The following is a 6,982-nucleotide window of genomic DNA, read 5'->3' on the forward strand; positions in this document are numbered from 1 at the left end:
ACTGCATATGCTGTTACTTCAGTATTTGATCTTTGCCATTTGGATAGGTGTAAGATGGAATCTCAGAGTTGTTTTGATTTGCATTTCCCTAATGACTAGAGATATTGAGCATTTCTTTCTTTTTTCTTTTTTTTTTTAATTACTAAACAGTCTTTAGTGAGAGTTGTATATGAGAGGCCTCTACTCCTGCACTTTCTCGATTGTTCTTTGTATTTGCCCTACTCTTTTCCTACTTGTTGGGACTCGGCCTTCCATTCCAGGATCTTCTTCTGGTCTTCATCCATCTTTAGTCTGGTGATGACCACCTTGCTGGGCTGGATGCCCACATGGACAGTTGTTCCATTAGCCTTTTCTCGCTGCACTTGTTCAATGTAGATGACATATTTTTTTTCCTGGATACCTGGACCTCTTTGCCAATCTGCTGGGCTTTGTAGTGTCCTCGGACAACCTGATCTTTTCATCGTCCTTTCTAATGGGCATGGACTGGACATTATACTTCTGTCTCAGCTCTTTGGAAAGAGGAGATGACATGATCTTCTTCCAAATGTGAGAATGTGCATTGAAATGACGTTTGCGGTTCTTGCACTGGTCAGAAGTCACGAAGGCATTGAACTTCATTTTGGAGGCAACAACACGCAGGACACTCACCCTTGAGCATTTCTTTAGGTGTTTCTCAGGCCATTGATATTCCTTCATTGAGAATTCTGTTTAGTTTTGTACATCATTTTTTAATTGGATTATTTCTTTGGTGGTGTTTAATTTCATTAATTTGTCACATATTTTGGTTATTAACACTCTGACAGATGTAGAGTTGATGAAGATCTTTTCCCAATCTGTAGGCTATCATTTTCTTCTGTTAACAGTGCCCTTTTGTTTACAGATTTTAAGATTCATGAAGTCCCATTTATTAATTGTTGATCTTACAGCCTGAGCTGTTGGTATTCTGTGCAGTAAGTTGTCTCCTGTGCCAGTGAACTCAAGGCTCTCCCAAACTTTTTCTTCTAACCATTTGGTGTGTCTGGTTTCATGTTGAAAATCGACATGGACTTGAATTTTGTGCAGAGTGATAAATAAGGATCTATTTGCATTTTCTACATGCAGACTTCCAGTTATACCAGCATCATTTGTTGAAGATACTATGTTTTTTCCACTGTATAGTATTCCTTTTGTAAAAAAAATCAAGTGTCCATATGTGTATGGGTTTATTATGGGTTTTTGATTAGATTCCATTGATCCACCTGTCTCCTTTTATGCTAGTTTCATGCAATTTTTATTACTGTTTTTTTTTTTTTATATTTCAGTTTGAGATCAGGGAAGGGGATACTTCCAGATGATCTTTTATTGTGTAAGATTGTCTTAGCTATTCAAGGTTTTTTGCTTTTCCGTATGAAGGTAAGAATTGTTCTTTCAATGTCTGTAAATAATTATCTTGGCATTTTGATGGGAATTGCATTAAATGTGTAGATTTCTTTTGGTAAGATGGCAATTTTTACTGTTAATCATAGTAATCCATTAGCATGGGGAATTTTTCCATCTACTGATATGTTCTTCAATTTCATTCTCCACAGACTTAATGTGTTTTCATATAAGTCTTTCACTTGCTTTGTTAGAGGTACACCAAGATACTTTATGGTTTTTGTGGCTATTGTAAAGAAAATTGTTTCCTTAATACTTTTTCTCATCCTGCTTGTCTTTTGTATATTGGAGAGCTACTAATTTTTTATTTGATTTTGTATCTAGCCACTTTGCTGAAGGTGTTTATCAGCTTTAGCAGTTCCTTGGTAGAATTTTTGGGTCATTTATGCATACAATCTTATGAGCTACAAACAGTGATACTTTGACTTCTTCTTTTCCAATTTGTATCCCTTGGATCTTCTTTAGTTGTCTTATTGCTCAGACTTCTAGCACGGACTTCAAGTACAATATTGAAGAGATATGGAGAAATTGGGAAGCCTGGTTTTGTCCCTGATTTCAGTGGAATTTATTTAAGTTTTCCTCCATTTAGTTTGTTGTTGTCTGTAATCTTGCTCTATATTGCCTTTACTATAATTAGGTATATGGCTGATATCCCTGATCTCTCCATGTCTTTTAACATGAATGGGTGTTGGATTTTGTCAAATGATTTTTCGGCATCTAAGGAGATGATCATGTGTTCTTTTTCTTTCAGTTTGATTATATGATGGATTACATTGATGGATTTCCATATATTGAACCACCCCTGCATCCCCGGAATGAAGCCTACTTGGTCATGGTGGATAATATTCTTGATGTGTACTTGGATTCAATTTGCAAGTCTCTTATTGGATATTTTTTGCGTCAATGTTCATAAGGAAAATTGGTATGAAATTCGCTTTCTTTGTTGGGTCTATGTTTGATTTAGTCATCAAGGAACTGTGGCTTAACAGAATGAGTTTGGTAATGTTCCTTCTGTTTCTATTTTGTGAAATAGTTGGAAAAGAATTGGTATTCTCTTTTCACTGAATGTCTGGTAGAATTCCTCACTGGTAGAATTTCAGCCCTGGGCTATTTTTTTTTTTTCAGTTGGGAGTCTTTTGATGACTGCTTCTATTTCCTTGGGGGATATAGGACAATTTAATTTGTTGATCTGTTCTTGGTTAAAACTGGAAAGTGGAATTTATCATGTAAATTGTCCATTTAATTTCGATTTAATTTTTTTGAGGAATATAGGCTTTTGATGTTAGACCTAATGATTCTTTGCAGTTCCTCAATCTATGGTTATTCCTTCTTTGCATTTTTTATTTTGTTGATTTGCATACTCTCCCTCTGCCTTCTATTTAGTTTAGCTAAGGGTTTTTCTATCTTGTTGATTTTCTCAAAGACCCAGCTGTTGGTTTCATTGGTTCTTTGAATGTTCTTTTTGTTTCTGATTTACTGACTTCAGCCCAGAGTAAATTATTTCCAGCAGTTTACCCCTTTTGAGTTTGTCTGGTTCTTTTTGTTCTAAAGCTTTCAGGTGTGCTGTTAAGTTGCTAGTATGGCCTCTCTCCAATTTATTTATGAAGGTACTTAATACCATGAACTTTTCTCTTAGCAATGCTTTCATTGTATCCCATAAGTTTGTGTATGTTGTTTCTTTATTTTCACTGAATTCTATCGTCTTTTATTTCCTTTGTTATTTCATCCCTGATCCAGCTGTCATTGAATAGGGAATTATTCAGTTTACATGAGTTTGTAAGCATTCTTTTGTTTCTGTGGTTGTTGAGGCCCAGCTTTAATCCATGGTGGTCTGATAAGGTGCAAGGGGTTATTTCAATTTCCATGTACCTGTTGGAGTTTACATTGTGACTGAGTAGATGGTCAATTTTGGAAAAGGTTCTGAGAGGTGATGACTAGAAGGTATATTCTTTTGTATTTGAGTGAAATGTTCTGTAGATATCTGTTATGCCCATTTGATTCATAACATCTATTAGTTTTATTATTTCTCTGTTTAGTTTCTGTCTGGATGATGTGTCTATTAAAAAGAGTTGGGTGTTTAAGTCTCCGACTATTAATGTATGAGGTTCAATATGTGATTCAAGTTTTAGTAATGTTTCTTTTAAGAATATGGGGGGTTGCCCCTGTGTTTGGGGCATAGATGTTCAGGATTGTGACATCATCTTGATCTAATTTTACTTTGATGAGTATGAAATGTCCTTCCCTATCTCTTTTGATCATATTTTGTTGATAGTCAATTTTATTAGATACTAAATGGCTATTTCAGCTTGTGTCTTGTGTCTGTTTGCTTGGTATACATTTTTCTGCCCCTTTACTCTGAGGTAATATTTATATTTATGGCTGGGGTATGTTTCTTGAATGCAGCATAATGATGGGTTCTATTTTCCCATTCATTATGTTTTCATGTCTTTTGATTGGGTAGTTGAGGTCATTGATGCTGAGAGTGGTTGTTAGTTCCTGTATTTCTTATATTGTTGGTAATTGTGTGTGTGTGTGTGTGTGTGTGTGTGTGTGTGTGTGTGTGTGTGTGTGAGTGAGTCCTTTCATTTAGTTTTGAACATGTGGGGTTATTTATTTCCTGAATTTTTCTGGGTGTAGTTAACCTCCTATGTACAAGGTACTATTTAAACCTGGTATTGTTGTGGACTATCTTGTTTTCTCCATATATTGTTATGGAAAGCTTTGCTGGGTATAGTAGTCTAGGCTGGCTTCTGTAGTCTCTTAGTGTTTTCAGGACATCCATCCAGACCTCTCACTTTCATAGTCTCTTTTGAGATGTTGATGTAATTCTGATGGGTATGCCTTTATATGTGACCTGGCCTTTTTCTCTTGTAGCTTCTAATATTCCTCCTTTGTCTGTATATTTTATTTTGATTATTATTTTGCTAGAGGGTTTTAATTTCTGTTCTAATCTATTTAGAGTTCTATAGGCTTCCTGTATGTTTATAGACATATCTTTTTTTAAGTTGGAAAAGTTTTCTTTTATTATTTTCTTGAAAATATATTTTAGGCCCTGAAGCTAGAAGTCTTTTTCTACTTCTATTCCTATTATTGTTAGGTTTGGTCTTCCTATAATGTCCCTTATTTCTTGGATGTTTTGTGTCAGAAACTTTTTAATTTCAGCATTTTCTTTGAATGATATATGGAGTACTTCAACTGTTTCTTCTACACCTGAAATTCTTTTTTCCATCTTATATCTTTTGTTATGTTCCTTGTATTTGAAGTTCCTGTTCTCTTTCCTAGGATTTCCAACTCCAGAATTGCCTCAGATTATGTTTTCTTTGTTGCTTCTAATTCTGTTTTTAGGTATTGAATAGTTTTATTCATTTTTTTCCAGTTTGGTTCTATTTTTCTGTAATTCCTTAAAAGATTTATGTAATTCCTTTATGTGTTTGAATATATCTTCCTTACTCAATTTCTTCATCTGTTTGAATGTATTTTCCTGAAAACCTTTGAGAGTTTTATTTTTCTACTTCACGGCTTTTATTGTTTTTCATCATCTAAGATTTAAAATATTTTTGTGATTCAGGAGTATAAGTATCTCCACAGCTTTCTGTGGTAGGACCTCCGGTTTCTAATGGTGTCGTATGGATTTGAGTACTGTTGCTTGTGTTATTAGGCTTACCTTTACCCATCTGGTTGTTTCTGGTTTTATAATGCCTGGAGGTTCCTCCTATGTGTCCTAGGTAGGCTAAGCAGGTCAGGAGCAGTCAAGTATAACTCCAAGCCTAAGGCTGTTTTCAGTTATCCCCAGAAGCCTCCCCTCAGGATGGTGGACAATGGGTATTGCAGCCTGTGCCCAGCTCAGTGCTCCTGGGTTCCGTGTATGTGTCTCAGTTTTGTCAGGCAGGACAAAAGCAGGCTAAGAGAGCTCTAAGCCAAAAGCTGCTAGGGTGCCTCTCAGCCCTCCTCAAAATGGTGATGAATATGGTTTGTGGCCAGCAGCTGACTCACCTCTTCTGGTCCCAGATGAACCAGGCCCGTAAAGAGCAGGTGGAAAGAGATCCAAGCTCAAGGCTGCTCTGTGTCACATAGACTTCTTCTGATGGTTTTCTGGCTGTGTCCCAGAAGGGCCATTCAGGTGGGAAATGGACAGAGAGAGATTCAAGCCCAAATCTGATCAGGTATCACACAGGATACTTCGGTATGGCAGCTAAATGTGGGCTCTGGCCCATGCATATCCCAAATCTGCTTGTTTGTTCTCTGTGTCCAAATGGTCCAGGCCAAAGAGGAGAAGGCAGAGATCAAAGCTCTTAGGTATTCCAAGAGCCTCCCCTCTTCTTTTTAATTGTTATGTTTGTTATATATCTTTATTTATTCTTCCCTCCCCTTCCCTCTCCTTCCCTCTCTTTCTTTCTTTCTTTCTTTCTTTCTTTCTTTCTTTCTTTCTTTCTTTGTTTCTTTCTTTCTTTCTTTCACTGTATGTATGTGTTCACTGAACCATCTTGCTGACCTTGATTTTTAAATTCAAGTGTTTACCTATCTATATTTTAAATCAGATATTGAAATGATAGTAATTTTTTAAATCACTCTAATAGCCAGAATATTTTCATGTAAACAATCTTCACATTAAACTACAGTAAGAAAATAAAATGTATCCATTTTTATAATTTTTTAATATTTTATTTTAATTTTTAACTTTCACCTGCCCAGCATACTAATTTATATTTGAAGTTACAAACCAAAGTTTTCTCATTCTTTATAGACTATTAGATGCTTTCTGGAAGAACACTATAAAGCTATATTTTTAGCTTGAAATGAGTGTCTTACTTTAGTTTCCTGTTGTTGTAATAAAGACTATGAGATAAAACAGCTTTGGGAGGAAAGTGTTTAACTGACTTGCACATGCTGAGTGCAGGTGATCACTGAGGGAAGTGAGAGGAGGAACTCAAACAAAAACAGAGGTAGAAACCATGGTGGCAAATATACCTGGATTGCTCTCCATAGCCCAGAATTATCAGTTCAGGAGTGACACCACCCAAAGTGAGATGGGCCTTCCCATACAATAAATAAGTGTTCAATCTAATAGAGGTTGTTACTCAATTTAGATTCTCTGTTCCCACCTGAATCTAGTCTGTGTCACCACTGAGAAAAAACTGAAAAAGCAATGTTTATTAGTTTACTCAAAAATGATGTTTGAAAGTAAATCTATTTTAATCAAAGTTTGCCATTGCATAGATAGCCATATATCACTTGAGTTATTTGCTACATTCTTTTTCTCTGATTTTCTTATACTGAAAGTAGATATGAAAATATAATATATTCTTTTTATAGTTTATCTTCCACAAACTCCACTGAGATCTTTGCCACCTCTTCTGCCAACAGAATCCACACTTTTTCTGTCTCTCCTTAGGAAACAGACATATGAGTAATAATAAAATAAAATAAGACAAACAAGAAAGTTTATTTGTGAGTACTTTTCTTTTTTATGATATCATTCAGTTTGTACAGTTTTAACAAAATGTTATGATATTCTAATTCCAATTCTTAATTATTATATTTATATTGTAACTTAATATAGTAAGGA

At 35.3% G+C, this 6,982-nt stretch overlaps 1 pseudogene across 1 annotated transcript; it reads right to left on the bottom strand.

Moving 5' to 3' along the window:
- Nucleotides 1-210: 210 nt before the first annotated feature.
- Nucleotides 211-618, bottom strand: LOC311602108 (large ribosomal subunit protein uL24-like; annotated as a pseudogene). Its single transcript has one exon. The product of its transcript is annotated as a large ribosomal subunit protein uL24-like (transcript).
- Nucleotides 619-6,982: the final 6,364 nt, after the last annotated feature.

The sequence above is a fragment of the Acomys minous genome, assembly GCF_964271855.1.
Source record: "Acomys minous genome assembly, chromosome: 7".
Classification (NCBI taxonomy): Eukaryota; Metazoa; Chordata; class Mammalia; order Rodentia; family Muridae; genus Acomys; species Acomys minous.